The sequence below is a fragment of the Bufo gargarizans genome, chromosome 1, assembly GCF_014858855.1.
Source record: "Bufo gargarizans isolate SCDJY-AF-19 chromosome 1, ASM1485885v1, whole genome shotgun sequence".
Taxonomy (NCBI): Eukaryota; Metazoa; Chordata; class Amphibia; order Anura; family Bufonidae; genus Bufo; species Bufo gargarizans.
Genome location: NC_058080.1, coordinates 432341829 through 432361511, shown reverse-complemented (window position 1 = coordinate 432361511; position 19683 = coordinate 432341829). Strand labels below are relative to the sequence as shown.

Genomic DNA, 19683 nt, shown 5'->3' with positions numbered 1-19683 from the left:
ACCTCATCACCAGTAGTGATGAGCGGCATATGCAATAATCGTTTTTGCGATATTTCGCAAATTTGTTGCATAATATTCGCAATAAATTTGCGAATTCTAGAATTCGTGATCTCGTATTTAATTTCGCAATTGCGCAAATCGGCACTAATGATGTGCATATTTTTTGCGCAATACATGCAACTTCCCCTTTTATCAGGTCTGAGTAGATATTACTGATTGGTGCACTAAGTATTGTTGTGACATCACAGCACTATGTCTGTAGCATGTATGTATGGACAGCAGAGAAACAGTAATTCCTATCACACTACCTAACACCCTGCACAAGAACCTATCAGCTACACTATAGATCTCCCACTAACTTTCTGTATTATATATATGAGCTAACTAACTATCTAATGTAATTGGATAAGGAATAGGATCCAGATGAATGCACAGAGCACAGCAATGACATTGTTCTCTCTCTCAGAACTGAAAAAAAAAACTGCAGAAAATGGCTGCTGGGGAGGTTCTTATATAGTAAAGGGTAGGCAACTTTCCTATTGATTGCTAGGGATGTTGCCAAGCTCAGACAAAGATATTGCAGCCTTCTCATTGGCCCACAAGCAAGAAGGGAGGTTACTGATGAAAACAAAATGTAGAATATTCGCGATTACGAATATATAGCACTATATTCTACATCTTCACGAATTTTCGAAATGCTGATATTGGCGATCAAAATGAGCAAATAGAATATTTGCAATGAACACTAATCACCAGCATTTACTGTGAGCTGTAAGGTGATGATAATTGGTACCAAAATAATCTAGTCAAGTACCACAAGCCTAAAAGAAAATAATCATGGACACATCTATTTTTTCTCATGGACACAGGAGCAACCCTGTCCAGCGGCAATGTGGTGTCTGCTTCCCATTGTTTTCAATGGGAGGCAGCGGTGCAGTTTGCAGTGCGGAGGTCTGCATGGTGTCCATTTGCTGCTTAGCTGTATTCAAAGGAGCTAAGACGCAAGCGGATCCATGGCATCTAAATTGAACAGTACACTTTTGCAGTTGCAGTATACAGTACATTGCGGATTGTGAGAGCATCAAAATAGGTCATGTGTACATGGTACGGGCCCTAGGAGTACAGCATTTTGTAGTAAGAAAACTATAACACCCAGCAGGTCCTCAAAGCCTGCAACTGACTATAACTACCTATTAGGCCTCTTGCACAGGAACGTATGTGTTCCGTTCCGTGCATTGGGGACCGCAGTTTGCAGTCCCCAATGCACGGAGAACATTCGTGCGGCAGCCGGGACGGATCCGGACCCTTTCAACTTGAATGGGTCCAAATCCGTCCGTTCCACAAAAAGATAGGACATGTTCTATCTTTTTGTGGAATGGAACCCCATGGAAGCACTCCGTAGTGCTTCCGAAGGGTTTGGTTCCGAGCTTCCGTTCCGCATCACCGTGATTGCGGACCCATTGACGTGAATGGGTCCCCATCCGTGATGCGGAATGCACACGAACCGGTGCCTATGTATTGCGGACCCGCTGTTTGCGGTCCGCAATACGGCCACGGGAAGCACGCGGTCTTTGGCTGGAAGGAGAGTGGTCTGGGCATACTTCTCAGCTTGCTTTATTTGAAACATCTCCTTGTGCTTCTCTTCTTTGGCTCTTCTTGTGTCTGCCTGGTCATCATGATCCCGCTGCTGAGCTCTGCAATCACAAAGAATATGGGCGGGTGGCAGGGCTGTTCCCGCTCTGTGTGTGCGCAGCGTCATCAGTGTGATGATTCACACACTTACAGGTCAGGAGGCGGGGCCCACAGTTGAAGAAGATGGGGCCCACAGTGCTGCCCCAGCCATACAAAATGACAAGAGGTGAGATAATCTCAGAAATCATTTCTCCACTTGCTGCACATAGATGACCATTTCTGGCCCTGTTGTGAGCGCTGCACTGCTTATTACACAGGCAGTGGCGCTTGTGAATATACTACACATATGCAGGATTCCTGGGGCTCATCATGCAGTGGAAGGGGATTCCTGCAGCTAGAGGGTTGGGCACAAGGCAGGACTGAGCACCCTGTACTGTAGCTGTAAGCACTGCATGGCCTGACAACCCTCCCTCTCCGACCTCGTCCCTGACTATACAGCTGCATCATTTACACCAGCCCTGGGAATGTCTGGCTGCATGAACACCAGCTGCTGGATAAGAGGGTAAGGGTTAACAGGCACCACAGCTAGCCAAGGAATAAGAGATGGGATATTAGCATGCAGGCAAGAGGCCCACTGGGGATTTCACCGGCTCCCCGGTGGGCCAGTCTGACTCTTTCTCCTCTCCTACATAGTGCCACATACATCTTACATCCAGTGATGTCACCTTTGATGTAGACATTCTCTTTTCTCATCTTCTCCATTCAGACCAGACCACCATGATGATTCTCAGCCATCTTTTGTCTTTGCAGAGATTGACAGACATTATTTTTCTAAGTTTCCATCATCTTCACATCTTCTGAACACCCTTTCCTGCCACGCCAAATACTGTGCTCCCCAATACTATACTGCAGAAACTGTCCCCCTGAAAATACTAGTACCACACATATAGTGCCCCCTTCAACAATTATTGGCACACAGTGCTCTAAAAAAATAACCGCACCCAATAAATAGTGTCCCGGACACTAAAAGTACAAACATAATGTCCACTAAAAATAATTTTGCTAAGCTGATGCTGTGCCAGCGTGCCCACCAAAGTAACAGTGCTCCCCAAAATCCCACTAATAGAAATTATCTGCCAGAGCACAGTTACTAGTAATAATGCACCCATAGTGCCCATACCAGTAATCATGTTCCCCATAGCCCCTCAGTAGTAGTAAAGCTCACCATAATGCCCCCTAGTAGTAATAATTCTCCTTATAATTTGACAATACAAGAAATACTCCCTCTTATTACCCGCAGTTGAGCTAATGTCCCCATAATGCATGCCAGTATAAAATACCCCTATATAGTGCCCCAGTAAATTCCCCCATAGTGCCCCCCATAATAATCCAGTAAAAAAATGCCCCTTCTTAGTGCGCCCAACAGATGTCCCTATAGTGCTCATCTCCCGCATAATGTGCCAGTAACAAATATCCTTCTTAATGCCACCAGATGCCCCCCATAGGTCTCCTCTCCCCCATAATGTGCCAGTAACAAATGCCCCTTCTTAGTGCCACCAGATGCCCCCATAGTGCCTCATAGTGCTGCTCTCCCCTATATTGCCTCCCATAATGTGCCAGTAAAAAATGCCCCTTTAGTGCCACCAGATACAACCATAGTGCCCCATAATGTGTCAGTAAAAAAGGCCCCTTTAGTGCCACCAGATGTCCCCATAGTGCTCCTCTCCAGCATAGTGCCCCCCATAATGTGCCAGTAAAAAATGCCCCTATAGTGCTCCTCTCCCCCATTGTGCCCCCAAATAATGCCCCTATAGCTCCACCAGATGCCCCATAGTGCCGCTCTTCTCTATAGTTCCTCCCATAATGTGCCAGTAAAAAAATGCCCCCTTAGTACCACCAGATGCTATAGTGCTCCCCATAATGTACCAGTAAACAAAATGCCTCTTTAGAGCCCCCAGATGTCCCCATAGTGCTCCTCTCCCCCATAATGTGCCAGTAAGAAATGCCCCCATAGTGCTCCTCTCCCTCATAGTGCCCCCCATTATGTGCCAGTAAGAAATGCCCCCACCCCCCAAAAAAATAGGCCAGTAAGAAATGCTCCCAGATACCCCAATATTGTGCCCCCCCATAATGTGCCAGTAAGAAATGCCCCCATAGTGCCCCCCTCCCAAAATGGGCCAGTAAGAAATGCCCTCATAGTGCCCCCACAAAATGGGCCCAGTAAGAAATGCCCCACCCCAAATGGACCAGTAAGAAATGCCGCCTTAGTGCCACCAGGTGCCCCCTATAATGTGTCAGTCAAAAAAATGCCCCTAGATGCCCCCATGGTTCTTCCTACATTGGAAGCGCTCATCTCCTACTGCCCCCACTGCCGCTCTCACTTAGATCCAGGATCGGCGGTGTGGCCCTGAGTGATAAAAAAATAAATTAAAAAAATGGTTCTGGGGGGGGTCCAGACCCTGTTTGTGTGCCCCTGAATAGAGTTGAGTTTTTTGTGTATAGTAAGTAGGTACAGTATACGCTATATATGCTAATCACCAGATACTGGCTTGCAGGACAGACTATGAGGTAGATTTATCAAAACTGGAAAACTGTCTTAGTTGCCCATTGTAACCAATCAGATTCCACCTATCATTTTTCAGAGCTCCTCTGAGCTCTTCTGCTATGGGCAACTAAGCCAGTTTTCCTTCACACCAGTTTGATAAATCTCCCCTATATGTCAGTTCTCTCTGCTATTATATTACATGCATCTCTTATCTTCATATGCTTTTTGAGTTTGTTAAAGGGCTTGTCTCACTTCAGTAAATGGCATTTATTATGTAGAAAAAGTTAACACAAGGCATTTACTAATGTACTGTGATTGTCCATATTGTCTCTGGCTTAATTCATTTTTCCATCACATTATACACTGCTCATTTCCATGGTTACAACCACCCCGCAATCCAGCAGCAGTGCCTGTGCTTACACAGTATAGAAAAAAGCACAGGCATCTCTGATGGCTGGGACGGGATGGTGGAGGTTCACATAGTCAAGCACTTTTTTCTATAGTGTGCAAGCACAGCCACTGCTGCTGGGTTTCAGGGTTGTCGTAACCATGCAAAAACTGCCAACATGCTGGGGTTTATACCAAGGATGGAGTGATCGAGGAAAAACCTCCAGTGAAAGGGGATCCTGTGGGTGTAAACAACTCATGAACAAAAGGGTTCAGAGGAGGATTTGAAGAATGGTTCTGATGAACAGGCGGTGCATAGTCAAGTCAATTGCAGCTGAATACAATGCTGATGCTCCAGTTAATTCGTCTGGATGCACAACTCATCATTCCTTAGCAAGGATTTGGTATTACAGCAAACAACTAGTTTGAGCGCTATTTCTATCAAAAGAAAATAGCAAAAGGGTCATTTATAAACAGATATACGCCACTTTCTGGCATATATCTGTAGCAGATTCAAAGGTTATTTGCGCCACAATTTGTGACTTTTCGCCACTCACATGACATGGGCGGGGAAGGAGGCGGGTTGGTAGGCCCATCTCATTTGTCTTTTTCCACACCTGGTTTAGGCATAGAAAATGGTCTAAATTTATGTCAGCAAGGGAGCTGGCGTAGATTTAGACAGGTGGTGGATAAGCCGAAGTTATGGGGAGGCCGGCGCCCCTACATAACCATTCGGTGCATCCACCACCAGCTAAAGGGTATCAAGACTGGCGTCTAAAATGACAGTCCTAATAAATGACCCCCAAAGTCCTCCAGTGGGCAAAAGGATGCAAAAGTTGCATCACTACGCAGTGCAAAAATATTGCCTGGTCAGATGAATCCAGATTTTTTATTGCACCATGTTGATGGGAATGTCAGAATTGGGTACAAGGAGCAAGAATCCTCTCAGGTACCAATAGTTCAGGCTGGTGGAGGTGCAGTAATCGTGTAGGGCCTACCATTATGGCCAGTCAAGTTGATCCCTTCATGACAGAAGACGACTTTCAGTAGGACAATGCACCAGGCAACAAGGGTAGTCATGGATTGATTCCAGGAACATGACAGCGAGTTTTCCTAGCCATCACAGTTTTTTAGATATAAATGGTATAGAGCATCCCTGGAATGAGGTAGAACGGACTATTCAGAGCATATCAGTAGCTCCTTCTAATCTTTGGTAACTGTTAGAAGCTATTCTGTGTGCATGGCCCAATCTATCTGCAGAATGATTACAATACCTAGTGGAATCTATGCTACCACAAATTGTCGTGGTTCTGAGGCCCAATCCACCAGCTGCTGGCTGATTTTTACTCTGTCGATGTGCTTCTTCTTTCCATTAATGCAGCCCCATGACTAATGGATAGGGACATTGATTAGCATAAATATTCTATGCATTCTTCAGCCTTCTGATGTCAATATCTGTGAGACTACGATAAGCTCAGTCGCTCATTCTGCTGCCCATATGTGGCAAGTATAAAGAATTAGTAATAGCAGGGACATCATGTTGTTGTTGTTTTTTTGCAAAGTATCTTGACTTATTAAAATATGACCCCTATTGTCTCATGGGCTCATTTAGCTCATTCATGTAAATCATACAAACATCAAAAAAATTCAGTAATCCTGAAAATCACATGTACTGAAACCAGAAACCACAGTTTTTGACTTCTGAGCACTTCACAAAGGAATGTTATGGTTAAACCATAAAATACTTTACCTTAAGACACATTTGCTAAATTTAGTTATATTCTGTATAGCAACATTTGCTTGTTAAATGTAAATTTTTCCCATGTGTTCCCCTCAGTGATATGGATGACCAATGTATTTACCGTATATGTCAGTCTGGATGGGAAATATATGTAACTATTATTTGTTTTTATACTATGAGTATTTATCTGATAAAAAATAAATATTGAAACCCCAAATGAAACCTGATAAACCCCATAAAAGGGTATTCCTACCAGAAGCATTAATCACTTATCTATTGGATAGGTTAGAAATACAAGATTGCTGGGAGTCCAACCACTGGGACCCCATCGATCTCCAGAATGGAGGATCTCCGTGTGCTTGGCTGTTTCTGGTAGTGCTATAGACTTTGAATAGAGTGGAAGGGTGCATGCTTAACCACATCTCCGTATAGTAAAAATAAAACATACTACAAATAAAGCATTTTTATTTTTGTAGCATTTTTGTGACCCTTTTTATGGCAGTGGTGTTTTTTTTTTTTTTTTTTATAAATGCAGCATGCCCTGGGTACGGCATTTATTTGTGGTGATTTCTTTACAAGACATGACAAATGCATGTTGCAAATGTAATAAAATAAGAAACTACAAAACCATTTACCATTTAAAAAAGCTAAAAAATTATTTCTGAAGGATCTATAAAGATAGTTCCTCACACCAAGAGTTTTCAATCTATTGACGAATGGTCAGTAGTTGGAAAACTTATGGCAGGTAATCTAATAACCTGATCAGTCTCAGTAGGATCCTCGATGCCTGCGGAGAAGAGATTCTTCCCGTGAGGAAGCTGGACTTCCCCGGCGAAATGCGTGGGCCATAATTTTCTTGACCCAGGCCCACCTTGGTAGTCGTTTTACCTTTATCTTATCCAGGTACTAGGCGTTTTAATGCCATATTATCATTTATCATTTATTTTGGATTCTACAGTGCATCTTTGCTGTATACTATTGGATACAGTTTTTTTTGGACAACACACATTGTGCCCATATTTGTGGCTTTTGGTGGGAGCTGTGTTGGTGTCTGGTCTTATTTTGTACCAGTACGTGCTATATTGTATACAATTTTTATTTATGTCTGTGTGTTTTTGTAGCTTAATAAAAGGTATATATTGTTTTTACTTTTAGTGGATGTGCATTTCATTGGGGTTTTCATGGGCCATGTGGCCTGTCTGGAGTACTACTGTTGTATTGAACCGCCAGTGCACTCCATTTCTATTGTAGTGTGCCCCCTAATCAATTGTTTACAATGATTTGTATCATGGCATCGTGATCACCAAAAAACTATAAACAATGGCAACAATCACTCAGAAACCAAACAATCGTGATGAATTAGTCTCTGTAAAAGTCTTCAGGCTATGGTGCATATATGACGCATGCAAAGTATTTTTTTTATTAGTTTTTTAAATGTTTTTAACACAAAGTTGTGCATGATTGTGGTATATGACAATTGAGATGTTTGGTATTATAAATAATAATTTTTTGCATACGTCAGGTTATGGTATATAACCTTTTGTGTGCAGTTCAGCTGTTGTGTTTTTGATATAGCAAGAATAATTTATTCCTTAGTCATCACAGCATAAAGTATGATGATCCATATACAGCAATTTAGTGGAAATGTGTAGTTAACATATGACAGAGCCCATTATGCATTTCATTGAACTGAATTTATAGTTGCCATTGAACTCTTAAAATAATTTCTCATGTAAATGCTTAAAACAAGCTCTTGTTCAAAAATACAGATGCAGCCAAGTTAAACTTGCTGGTTAGTGCATTAGGGCTACTTTCACACTGCCGTTTGGTGCGGATCCGTCATCGATATGCACAGACGGATCCGCACCGACAATACAACTGCATGCATCCAAAAAGGATCCGTCTTGAACACCATTGAAAGTCAATGGGGGACGGATCCATTTTCTATTGTGCCATATTGTGTCAGTGAAAACGGATCCGTCCCCATTGACTTACATTGTGTTTGGCTCTGTTTTATCAGACGGACACCAAAACGCTACAAGCAGTGTTTTGGTGTCCGCTTCCAAATGCATTCTGAGCGGATCCTTATCCATTCAGAATGCATTAGGGCAAAACTGGAACGGATCTCACAAACGGAAATCAAAATGGCAGTGTGAAAGTAGCCTAAGTAAAAAACGGCACAAAAATGTTAACTAACTCTTTCAATGTATTTCAATGGCTTTTGTCAAAAGATAGCACAAGATAAGGCTACTTTTACACTTATGTTGTTAATTCCGGTATTGAGATTCAGCAGAGGATCTCAATACTCAAATTAAATCCTGTCTGTGGAGCATACGCCTTCACTCGGTCAGCATTTGCTCAATAATCTATCAATATTGCTAATGCCCAAAAAAAAAAACAGATGTAAAACCGAGATGACACGTTAATGGAATATTTGCATGTCTTCTGTGTTTTGTACCCCCTCCTGCTTTTGGCTACCGAATCATAAGCCAATTCTGATGGGACCATACAGGCCTTACAGCTGCTACACAGACAGGATCCGTTGTGCGTCTCATTTTTCCTTCCTTCTGACAGATCAGAAGAAAGGTAAAATAAATCATTATGTCAGCCAGGCCGAAAGGCAAAACAGTGGCCTAGTCATGAAGTGGGGAGGGTGGGAACAGCATGAGAAGTCCACAGAGTAGCCCTATGACATAGTGTTGAGGTGGACGTAGCATGAGGAGGCCACAGGATGGCACAATGACCGAGTCTGAAGGTGGTGGCAGCATCAGGAGGCCACAGAGTGGCACAATGACCGAGTCTGGAGGTGGCGACAGTAACAGCATCAGGAGGATACCACAGAGTGGCAAGGTGACATAGTGTGGAGATGGCAACAGCATGAGGAGACCACAGAGTGGCAAGCTGACATAGTTTGGAGATGGCGCAGCATCCGGAGGCCACAGAGTGGCAATGTGACATAGTATGGTGTAAAGGGGGAATATTAATTAGCAATATTATGCGAATATCGCCAATTAATATTCATAAATAGGAAGAGCCGTCTAGTGATGACTCCGCCTATTTATGCCTATATATAATAAATACACAATACTTTCGCTATGCTTTACACTAATCACTAATACTAGCTGCATGCGCCTTACTAACTTGCTACCGCTAACAAGTACACGCTACACAAAGGGTACAAATATAACGGTATTTATTTAACACACTAAGCACGCAATACACTAACAATACACAGCACTACACATATACAATACTCAAACTACGCTACAAGTTCCCAATTCCACCCATAAACTAACTATACAATACACACATACAAGTATAACAACCCACCCGCCTAGCTCTATACTGTCCCTACGGGGTTACAAGAGGGTATAGATTCAGCACTGCAAGGGTTATTTGCCAGTGAGTGCTGAGGTTAATACCAGCAGGAGAGCTGGGGTTCTGGCAGGGAAGGGGTTAATGGGTTAGGGACATCAGGGGCACAGAATATGGTTGGCACTGCAAGGGAGGTACAATGCCATGCCAGCGTATACTCAGCCATCTCCAGGGCCAAAATGGGCCTCTCTTCCTTCAGGCAGCAGTCCTCATGTGTCTCTGAATCCAGTCTGGTTGCAAGGGAAGGCCTCTGTTCGGTTTGGGTTATTATAGCCCCCAAACAGCCCCCTCCTCCTTCCTCAGGCATGTGACATCATAGTGTGGTTTTTGATGTCTCTGGTTAGAAGGTCCCCTCACAAATGGTGCCAAAGTGTCTGATTGCTTTAGGCCTGAACAAAAGGGGACTAGATGCTAATCAGCTGTTATCCTACAGGCTATCAGCACAAGTTTTACTCTAAACAACTCTGTTGATAACAGTTGGAATTGAACCGGGGGTATGAATGGGCAGCAATAAGCCCACATACATACTGTCATACTGACATAAGTGTATATACATAGACACATGTGCAAATACATACACACATATCTATATATACACACACCCTCGCATATATCTGGGGCATCACATACAGGGGACATGCATATGTCCCCACTTGCCATACAGGGCCAATATATACACGGTCATACAGGAAATATATACTAACTATAAGGGGACACATATATACTAATATAAGGGGGCACAGCTTCCAGGGACCACATATTTCCCACAGGGGCCACCATGAGCCCCTGGGGATCACCATGGGCAGACGTGCGCAGATGCTGGGCACATCTGCGCACATCACCCCATGATGCGGTGGTTAATGTATGCATATATATACCATACATGCCCGCACGTGTTTGCAGGCATGCATGGATATACACGCATACGTCTCAACCCTTCCTCAACAATCCCCCTGTTGTCGGACTATATAATACGACAATATATTGGGGGAACGGGTTGAGATATATTTGCCCCCCCCCCCTCAACCCCATCCTAGGTGGAAGTTCAGGAAGAACTGTAGTGTACACTGTTCTTTAGGTACTTAGACATCCCTAATCCATTTTCCTCCGACCTGCCCTTCACCGTAACCTACTCCTCCGTCCACAGGATACAGTCTTCTTCTTGACATCTTTAGGATACCACACACCCACAATCTCTTTAACAGTCTTTTAGTGTCGGCCACCCCCACTATGGAGTGACCACACCCCCACAGTCTCTCGGTAATTCTGCCGATCTTCAGGTATCTTCGTCCCCCCCAATTCTGGAGCGGGTTCACCCTTACAGTCTTTAACTGGCCTTTCTTTTATCCGTCTCTTGGTGTCAGCCACCCCCACTTTGGAGTGGCCACACCCCCACAGTCTCTCGGTAGTTATGCCGATCTTCCGGTATGGCCCGCCTCCAAGGAATCTGGAGCGGGTTCACCCTCAGTCTCAGTCCCAACTTTCTTCTATCACAACTTTCCAACGTCTGTTTCCATCTTGACGGGTGCGGTTCTCCCGTGGACAGATTAATAGGTCTTTACAAGGCAGGTCAGACTCTTAAGCGGTGATGTCATAGTACCTAAATTCTACTGCGGAGAACACCTCCGCCACACTACACATCCAGCCCTTCCCTTAAGAACTTCACTGTTCCAGGGTTCAAGGTGGCAAATGAATGATCCTGTCCCTATCGTGACCTAACCTTATCCCCATTCACACAAAATACATGTCACATCCCTCCCAACACCACCAAAATCATTATATGTATGTGTACCCATAGAGACTCATGCAACCTGGCATTCCTCTCTACCTCCAAAGACACAGGTAGGTCATAGACCCCTGTGTCAATGGGAAACGACTATAGGATACAAATGTGTACAGTCAAAATATAGCTCACCGCAGTGCGTTGGGCGAGTTTTGGGCTGTCACACATTTGTACCTAGAGTGTCTATGGGTACACCATCGACCGACAAACAAAATCCAATACAATGTGCTATGGGGTTTCAGGGTAGTACATGTTATACGTCCCGAACCCCCATTCAAAACAAAACGTGTCCATACAATAATATTTGGCTACAGGAACCATGTTTGGTTATGTCCTGAGCCTCCTCCTCCGGATAGTTCTGTACAGTTCTGTCTGGTTCTGGTGTATTTTGGTCAATAAGTCCCTTGACCCTCCGACTGTAGATGACGATCACCAGAACCAGAAGAAGTTTCACTGGGTGAAACAAGTGCTCTTCCACCCGAACGTCTCCGAATCTTCCTCCAGAGCCTTAAATAATGCTCCCGCTGGATTGTGGCACAGTCTTCCATCTCTAGAACACCTCTAGGCAGAGGTCGCTTGGTTGCCAAAATCCAGTGGGATCCTCTGGAGCCTCCCAAGAGCGTCAGGGGGAATAGCTGGCCTCTTCCGTGGCCTCTCCTGGGTTTTTCTTCCGCTCCATATAAAACCTATGGCAGAAGAAAATACCAGGCGCTCCCAGGGGAATTTCTCCCCTAACGGTGCAGTTAAATGTACAAAAATTCCCAGCACCAATACCTTTGACCCATGGGTAGAGAAAGGTATTGGGCTGCCCTTTGTCTCACAGGACTCCTCATTATCCCAACACTGGTGTCTGAACACCCTACCTTCAGAGGAGCGTGTCCTCTGCTACACATCCCTCTGTACCAACAGATAAGGATGGCCTCCCTACTAGGTTAGGATAACTGGAGTTCTGTGGACAAAGCACCATCTTGATGGCACCGCATCCCTGTCCACTCATGTGTACCCAGGCTGACTTCCCCCTGCGATCCCATCTTGTGGAGGCCCGCGGAACCAACGGCATAGGCATGCCCCGGCTCCCCAGGACCCCACAACACAAGAACACAGTCCACACTCTGCTGCCAAACACTCCGCGTCCAATCCCTATCAGAGCTGTGCTACCTGCTCGGACTAGATTTAAGTGCGCAGCACAACATTACACCAATGTTGTCTGTCCGCCCCATTCCCCAGCGCAACACAGCCCTACCGAAAACCTTGAGCACAACAGTGTTATCTGTATCGATCCGAGACCCTGGTTGCCCTGAATAATATCACATCATCCTTTGTGTGCTGCATGAAGAAGGTCCTTATGCCTTCTCCCGACCAGCAGGATTTCCCGTGTGATATTATCTGCTCGCGACCCTATACGTTCTCGATCCACAGTATAACACTGCTCCGCTCCAAGGGGACACAGAATGAAACAAGACAGCAGACGGGACATTACAACACTACATAAATCAGCCTGGTGGAACACACTCATAGACAAGGACCACCATCAACATCAAAGAGAACGTTACAATGGACAACAAAAACACACAACATGGACATGTATAGGGAACAAACGGTGTAACAAATAGTACAGGGGTGTCAAATGTTGCCTAGCCTAGCTTGGCCACTCTGGCTCCTCAGCAGCTGATGATGCTGCCAAGAGGTTACCCCTTTATGGCCAAGCTGACTAGACCCCGCTGCACGATTTGCTACCTGAATCCCATCACTGGACACATTGCAATTACTTGCACAAGGGCAATTCCTTGCAATGTGTCCTTTGTTCCCACACCTGAAGCACCTGATTGGGCTTTCTGTCCTGTGTGTTTTGCAGTGCTTCGCTATATGACCCAAGCCACCACAAGCAAAGCATTTGATGTTTGCCCGGTGTGGCCTAGGTCCGTCCACACTGCAACCGCGCTCCCTGAATTGTTCCATCTTCAGGGAGGCACTTTTCACGATGTTTCTTTTCCCCAAAGTCAGGGAGAAATCTCTGTTAGTCTGGACAGGCTTGGTCTGGTGATTTGGCCTGTCACAGACTACTCTCCCCCCTATTTGCCCTGCATAGGGCAAAATTTTGGGATATTCCGACCCTGACTTTATGGGAAAAGAAAGGGCCGGCACCAACTTGGTGATGACCTGTTGCATGCCAGTTATTATCTGGGAGCTTACAGCAACGTGAGCCTTCAATTTGGCTACCGTCACACTAGTAGAGGCAGTGCGTTCCTTGAAGGCCTTGACCTCAGTATAAGACTGAGTCAACTGAGCCTCAATTTCCTCCTTCTGCTTCTGCATTTCCACTAATTGTGACTGTATTCGAGCCACCTGCGCATCTCGGTCAACAGTAGACTGCACATTCTCCGCCAGCTGTGCCCGCAATGCCGAAACCTGGTCGGAACTATTGGCACAGCACTGGCAGTGAACAGCCGGAGGAATTGTCTCTGTTGACTGAGACACCAGCGCCACTTCCTTTGGCTTACAGATGCTAGCCTCAAACGTATGAACGAGTTTGGCTAGCATCCGAAGCCGTTTAGTGGCCTTATTCAACACCGTCCGTTTGTTAACACAAAGCTTGTCATAACTACAAGCCTGTGCCAACAAATCGGACCACAGCATTTCTGCTGACTTGTATGTGGTGGGGAGGATGGGATTGAATGTACTGTGTTTGCTCAAGTGTTGCAGTGTGGGGAAGTCCATACTCACCGTTTGAGCATCCATCTTCTCCTTGGGGCCGTACCTCCTCGCAGCTGCTTGGAAGAAGTCCATTTTCCCGGAACACCTCTTCCCGACCAGCTTGACTTTGTACGCTGCTCCCACGAAGATGGATCTCTTCCAGTGACGTATCCTCTTCTCCCTCGCAATCACTCGAGCGGTGTAGTTACCGTGCAAAGCAAATAGCAAAATATTAATTCACAGATAGAACATAGATTCTCTACTAAAGATTTTGATCTGCGTTTGGTGTTGTGAGGAAGAGTCGCGTTACCTGTCCGAATTATCAGGTCCTAGACGCTCAGACTGCTGACCACGTCTCTCCTAGACGCTCAGACCGCTGACCACGTCTCTCTTGCCTGATAATTCACAGGATGGCCGACCTCTAACCTCAAAACCAAACACAGATTTCAAAATCTAAGCAGTGGGCCTGACTCGCCAATGTAAGGGGGGAATATTAATTAGCAATATTATGCGAATATCGCCAATTAATATTCATAAATAGGAAGAGCCGTCTAGTGATGACTCCGCCTATTTATGCCTTTATATAATAAATACACAATACTTTCGCTATGCTTTACACTAATCACTAATACTAGCTGCATGCGCCTTACTAACTTGCTACCGCTAACAAGTACACGCTACACAAAGGGTACAAATATAACGGTATTTATTTAACACACTAAGCACGCAATACACTAACAATACACAGCACTACACATATACAATACTCAAACTACGCTACAAGTTCCCAATTCCACCCATAAACTAACTATACAATACACACATACAAGTATAACAACCCACCCGCCTAGCTCTATACTGTCCCTACGGGGTTACAAGAGGGTATAGATTCAGCACTGCAAGGGTCATTTGCCAGTGAGTGCTGAGGTTAATACCAGCAGGAGAGCTGGGGTTCTGGCAGGGAAGGGGTTAATGGGTTAGGGACATCAGGGGCACAGAATATGGTTGGCACTGCAAGGGAGGTACAATGCCATGCCAGCGTATACTCAGCCATCTCCAGGGCCAAAATGGGCCTCTCTTCCTTCAGGCAGCAGTCCTCATGTGTCTCTGAATCCAGTCTGGTTGCAAGGGAAGGCCTCTGTTCGGTTTGGGTTATTATAGCCCCAAAACAGCCCCCTCCTCCTTCCTCAGGCATGTGACATCATAGTGTGGTTTTTGATGTCTCTGGTTAGAAGGTCCCCTCACAAATGGTGCCAAAGTGTCTGATTGCTTTAGGCCTGAACAAAAGGGGACTAGATGCTAATCAGCTGTTATCCTACAGGCTATCAGCACAAGTTTTACTCTAAACAACTCTGCTGATAACAGTTGGAATTGAACCGGGGGTATGAATGGGCAGTAATAAGCCCACATACATACTGTCATACTGACATAAGTGTATATACATAGACACATGTGCAAATACATACACACATATCTATATATACACACACCCTCGCATATATCTGGGGCTTCACATACAGGGGACATGCATATGTCCCCACTTGCCATACAGGGCCAATATATACACGGTCATACAGGAAATATATACTAACTATAAGGGGACACATATATACTAATATAAGGGGGCACAGCTTCCAGGGACCACATATTTCCCACTGGGGCCACCATGAGCCCCTGGGGATCACCATGGGCAGACGTGCGCAGATGCTGGGCACATCTGCGCACATCACCCCATGATGCGGTGGTTAATGTATGCATATATATACCATACATGCCCGCACGTGTTTGCAGGCATGCATGGATATACACGCATACGTCTCAACCCTTCCTCAACATATGGAGATGGCAGTAGCAGCAGCAACATCAGGAGACTACAGAGTGGCAAGGTGACATATTGCGGAGATGGTAGCAGCAGGATACCACAGAGCAGCAAGGTGACATAGTGTGGATATAGCAGCAGCATGAGGAGACCACAGAGTGGCAAGGTGACATAGTGTGGAGATGGCAGTAACAGCAGCAGCATCAGGAGACCACAGAGTGGCAAGGTGACATAGTGTGGAGATGGCAGCAGCATCAGGAGACCACAGAGTGGCAAGGTGACATAGTTTGGAGGTGGTGGCAGCATCAGAAGACCACAGAGTGGCAAGGTGACATAGTGTGGAGATGGCAGTAGCAGCAGCATCAGGAGGATACCACAGAGTGGCAAGGTGACATAGTGTGGAACTGGCAGCAGCATGAGAAGACCACAGAGTGGCAAGGTGACATAATGTGGAGATGGCAGCAGCTGGATATCACAGAGTGGCAAGGTGACCTAGTGTGGATATGGCAGCAGCATGAGGAGACCACAGAGTGGCAAGGTGACATAGTTTGGAGATCAGGAAACCACAAAGTGACCCGGTAACAGATTCAGGTGGGTGAAATAAGGAGCACCTGGCATCAGAGTAATAGCTCAGGCAGGTAGCCAGAAGAAACCGGTCTCTTTTATATGTCTCCGATGAGGTAATTAAGACCTCTGAAGGACACAGACTTTTTTTTCTCACTGTTTCCACGGTAACTAGGGCATCCACAGGAGCTCCATTTATAGGCGAAAACAGCCCCCTGTGGGGGCATTACACACAGTCGGGTCTCCTTAGTCTATGCAGCTCTGCTCCTGCCCCTGTCACGTGACCACCGGGACTAACAGGGGAAGCGCTCAGCAGCTTTCTGCTCTCCCTCCCTGCGCTCATGTACTGCTCTCCTGCTGACACTGAAGAAGGCAGAAGTGGTAATAAACCTCTCCTGTCCTATGCTCAGGGTCCCCGCTGTGTCTGACAGCCAGCACCCGTCCTGCTAGATTGCAGGGGCTTTAATCCCAGCGCTGTTTGACGCTATGATTAAAGGGCTTCCTCACCATATATATATGTATCTGCACGGGGTATGTGCAGATAGGACGTATATAGTTAGTGGGCAGTCAGGGGTTAAAGAAAACTGTTTTGTGTTTGGTCACAAAACGGAATGCTGACAGAACGGAAGACCTCCTGATGCATCCTAAACTAATCTCTTTCCATTCACAATGCATGAGGACTAAACAGAGACTTTTTTTTCTGGTATTGAGATCCTCTGCCAGATCTCAATACGGGAAAACAACAACGCCAGTGTGAAAGTAGCCTACCACTGTGATATGTGTTATCAGGGTCAATTTTAGCTTGGCTACATCTATAAGTAATTGGAAAAAAAGTTCTATATGATTTTAAGTTAAAATGATTAATAACCCTTTCAATCACTCCATAAACAAGTCATCTTATTGAGGCTCACAATACAATGCTGAGCATGTTGCCCATTAGCAATGTTGTTTTATCATTAGCAGATGATGAAGACTAGAAAACGAAGTAAAGACCAACAATAGTCTTCGCTTAGTTCTGACGCAGAGGGTTATACCCTGCAATCGGTTCATTGCAGATTGTGTTCAGGTTCAGGTGGTGGTGAAAAGATCATGTGGGGATGTTGTTGATCTTGTAACACAGAGCTTATATTATTGCCAATCAAAATGTATTGTAAAAGTGGGCAATAAACCCCAAGAGAAACTGAAGGTTCTGCAATCTGTGTAGTAATTAGCAGAGAAGTAATTAGAGGTTTCTGTACCCAAATGCTTTAATCAGCCCTGAGTCATTTAAAATACTGGTGGAGTCTTCAGGGCATGGGTGAAAGTACTGCTTTTGCACCCCCTATATCTTCTATGCCGCTGTTGGACTGTACTTTGAGCACACTTTGCATAAATCAATAGTACAAGTGAATGTAAGGTGAGAGAGGAAGCCCTCTTTAATCACCTACTGTAAATGCAGTCAGCACAGGCCATATGTGTACGGGAGTTATCTCCACTCCTGGCAATAAGAGTAGGGTGCAAGCTGTATTATACAGCTGATGTCCACTATTAATGGCGCAAGCACAGCTCCCAAGCCTAAGCCAACAATGCACCGTAATAGTACAGTGGCTTATGGAAAGTATGTACTTCCCATAATTTACTATTACATTGCAGGGTAGGAAGGGGTTAGGGGGGTTTTGTGTGTGTTAGGTTTCGGGTAAGGGTTGCTGAGATGGTAGACCTGGGTTCTAAGGGACAGGCCTGAATTCTCCTAGGACTCCATGCATTCTAGATACAACCAAGCCTGCAGTGGGGAAAACTGGTGAAAAAAAATGTAATATGTCTCCTCTTTTTCATAGCAGTAAAAGAAACATCATATTAAGACATTGTTATTGTGTATTATATTATTGTTAGAAAACCACTTTGTAGGAAATGCAGATGTTCGGAAATGTTCAAGTGACAGAGGCATACAGTTTCTTCTTTTGTTTAGGCAAATTACCGTTAAGGGAATGAAACTAGCCAGAGAACCAGGTTCCCATGAATAGAAACAATTACAGTACGGCCACACGTTCAAGTTTCTTGATGCAGGAGTGAAAGCTAGGAGTGAATTTAAAAAAAGAGAAGCCGCATCCGTCCTTTATACTTTCATTACTTTTATGATCCACTCCTGATTTTTGCTTTCTGCATGAGGAAACCTGACTGCGTGGCCGTACCCTTAGGTAGACCAGTATTTATCTATAAAGACAACCACACCAATTCATTTTACCATTAACAATTTTAAGCCTGCAGGAACGGAATTTTTGATTTTCACATGGAAACCTAAGTAGATGCAAATATTCTGTATGAACCATGAAGCTAAGTTTGTTTAGTTAGTATGATCCTAGCAAAGGGGTGAAAGCTTTCCAACAAATAAGTCTATGACGTGCACTAGATATGCCATAAAAGTCCTAAGGATAGGGATGTCCATTCATGGCACAGAAATGGCTGCACTTTCATTTTCACTATTTTAATAAGTAGGGGGATACAAACACAATTCTTAATCGGCTCATGCATTTTTTTTTCCTTTCAATATTTTTTTTTTAAATAATTCCACTTGCTATGACACACAAGATACCACATTCAGCAGGGCATGAAAATCCCTCATCCCTTGTGCCAGAGGGAGCACCAACATTCTCTGCCTTGGCTATGGTATTTAAGTACAGTAGCCAAATTCTTGCTCCAAGTGAAGGAAGGCCTGGCTATTATTTGTCTCCAAGCTTCTAGTGACGCTATAGTAGCTCATCTTTTTCTTTTATGAAATTTTGCTAGCTTGTGAGGGTCTTCAGTGTGAATGTGGGTATGTTTCTAAGACTTTTTTAGATTGCCCATAAATGATCAAACACTAATCTAAAAATGTAATCTACAAAAACGGATTTTCAGAAAAACTGCAAATCAAAAGGCAGTGGGAAAGCTGCACATTTCAGGAACAGCTTTAAAAAAGTGGGCATACATACTGTATGTTCCTCATGTAGTCCTCATGTAGCTATACTGTGCTCTCAACTACACTTTGACTGTGTTCCGGTCATTTGATAGCAACAAAACATGTGACTTCTAGTATTATGTGCTTAAAATCATTGCTTGGAAAATGGATTCAGAGCTTTTGTTCAAATACACACTGCTATTTCTGCCATAGCATCGTAAACTTA

At 44.6% G+C, this 19683-nt stretch overlaps 1 protein-coding gene across 1 annotated transcript in view; it reads left to right on the top strand.

Moving 5' to 3' along the window:
* GLIS3 (GLIS family zinc finger 3) overlaps positions 1-19683 on the top strand; it is a 387825-nt gene that overhangs the window by 230390 nt on the left and 137752 nt on the right. The window lies entirely within an intron of this gene.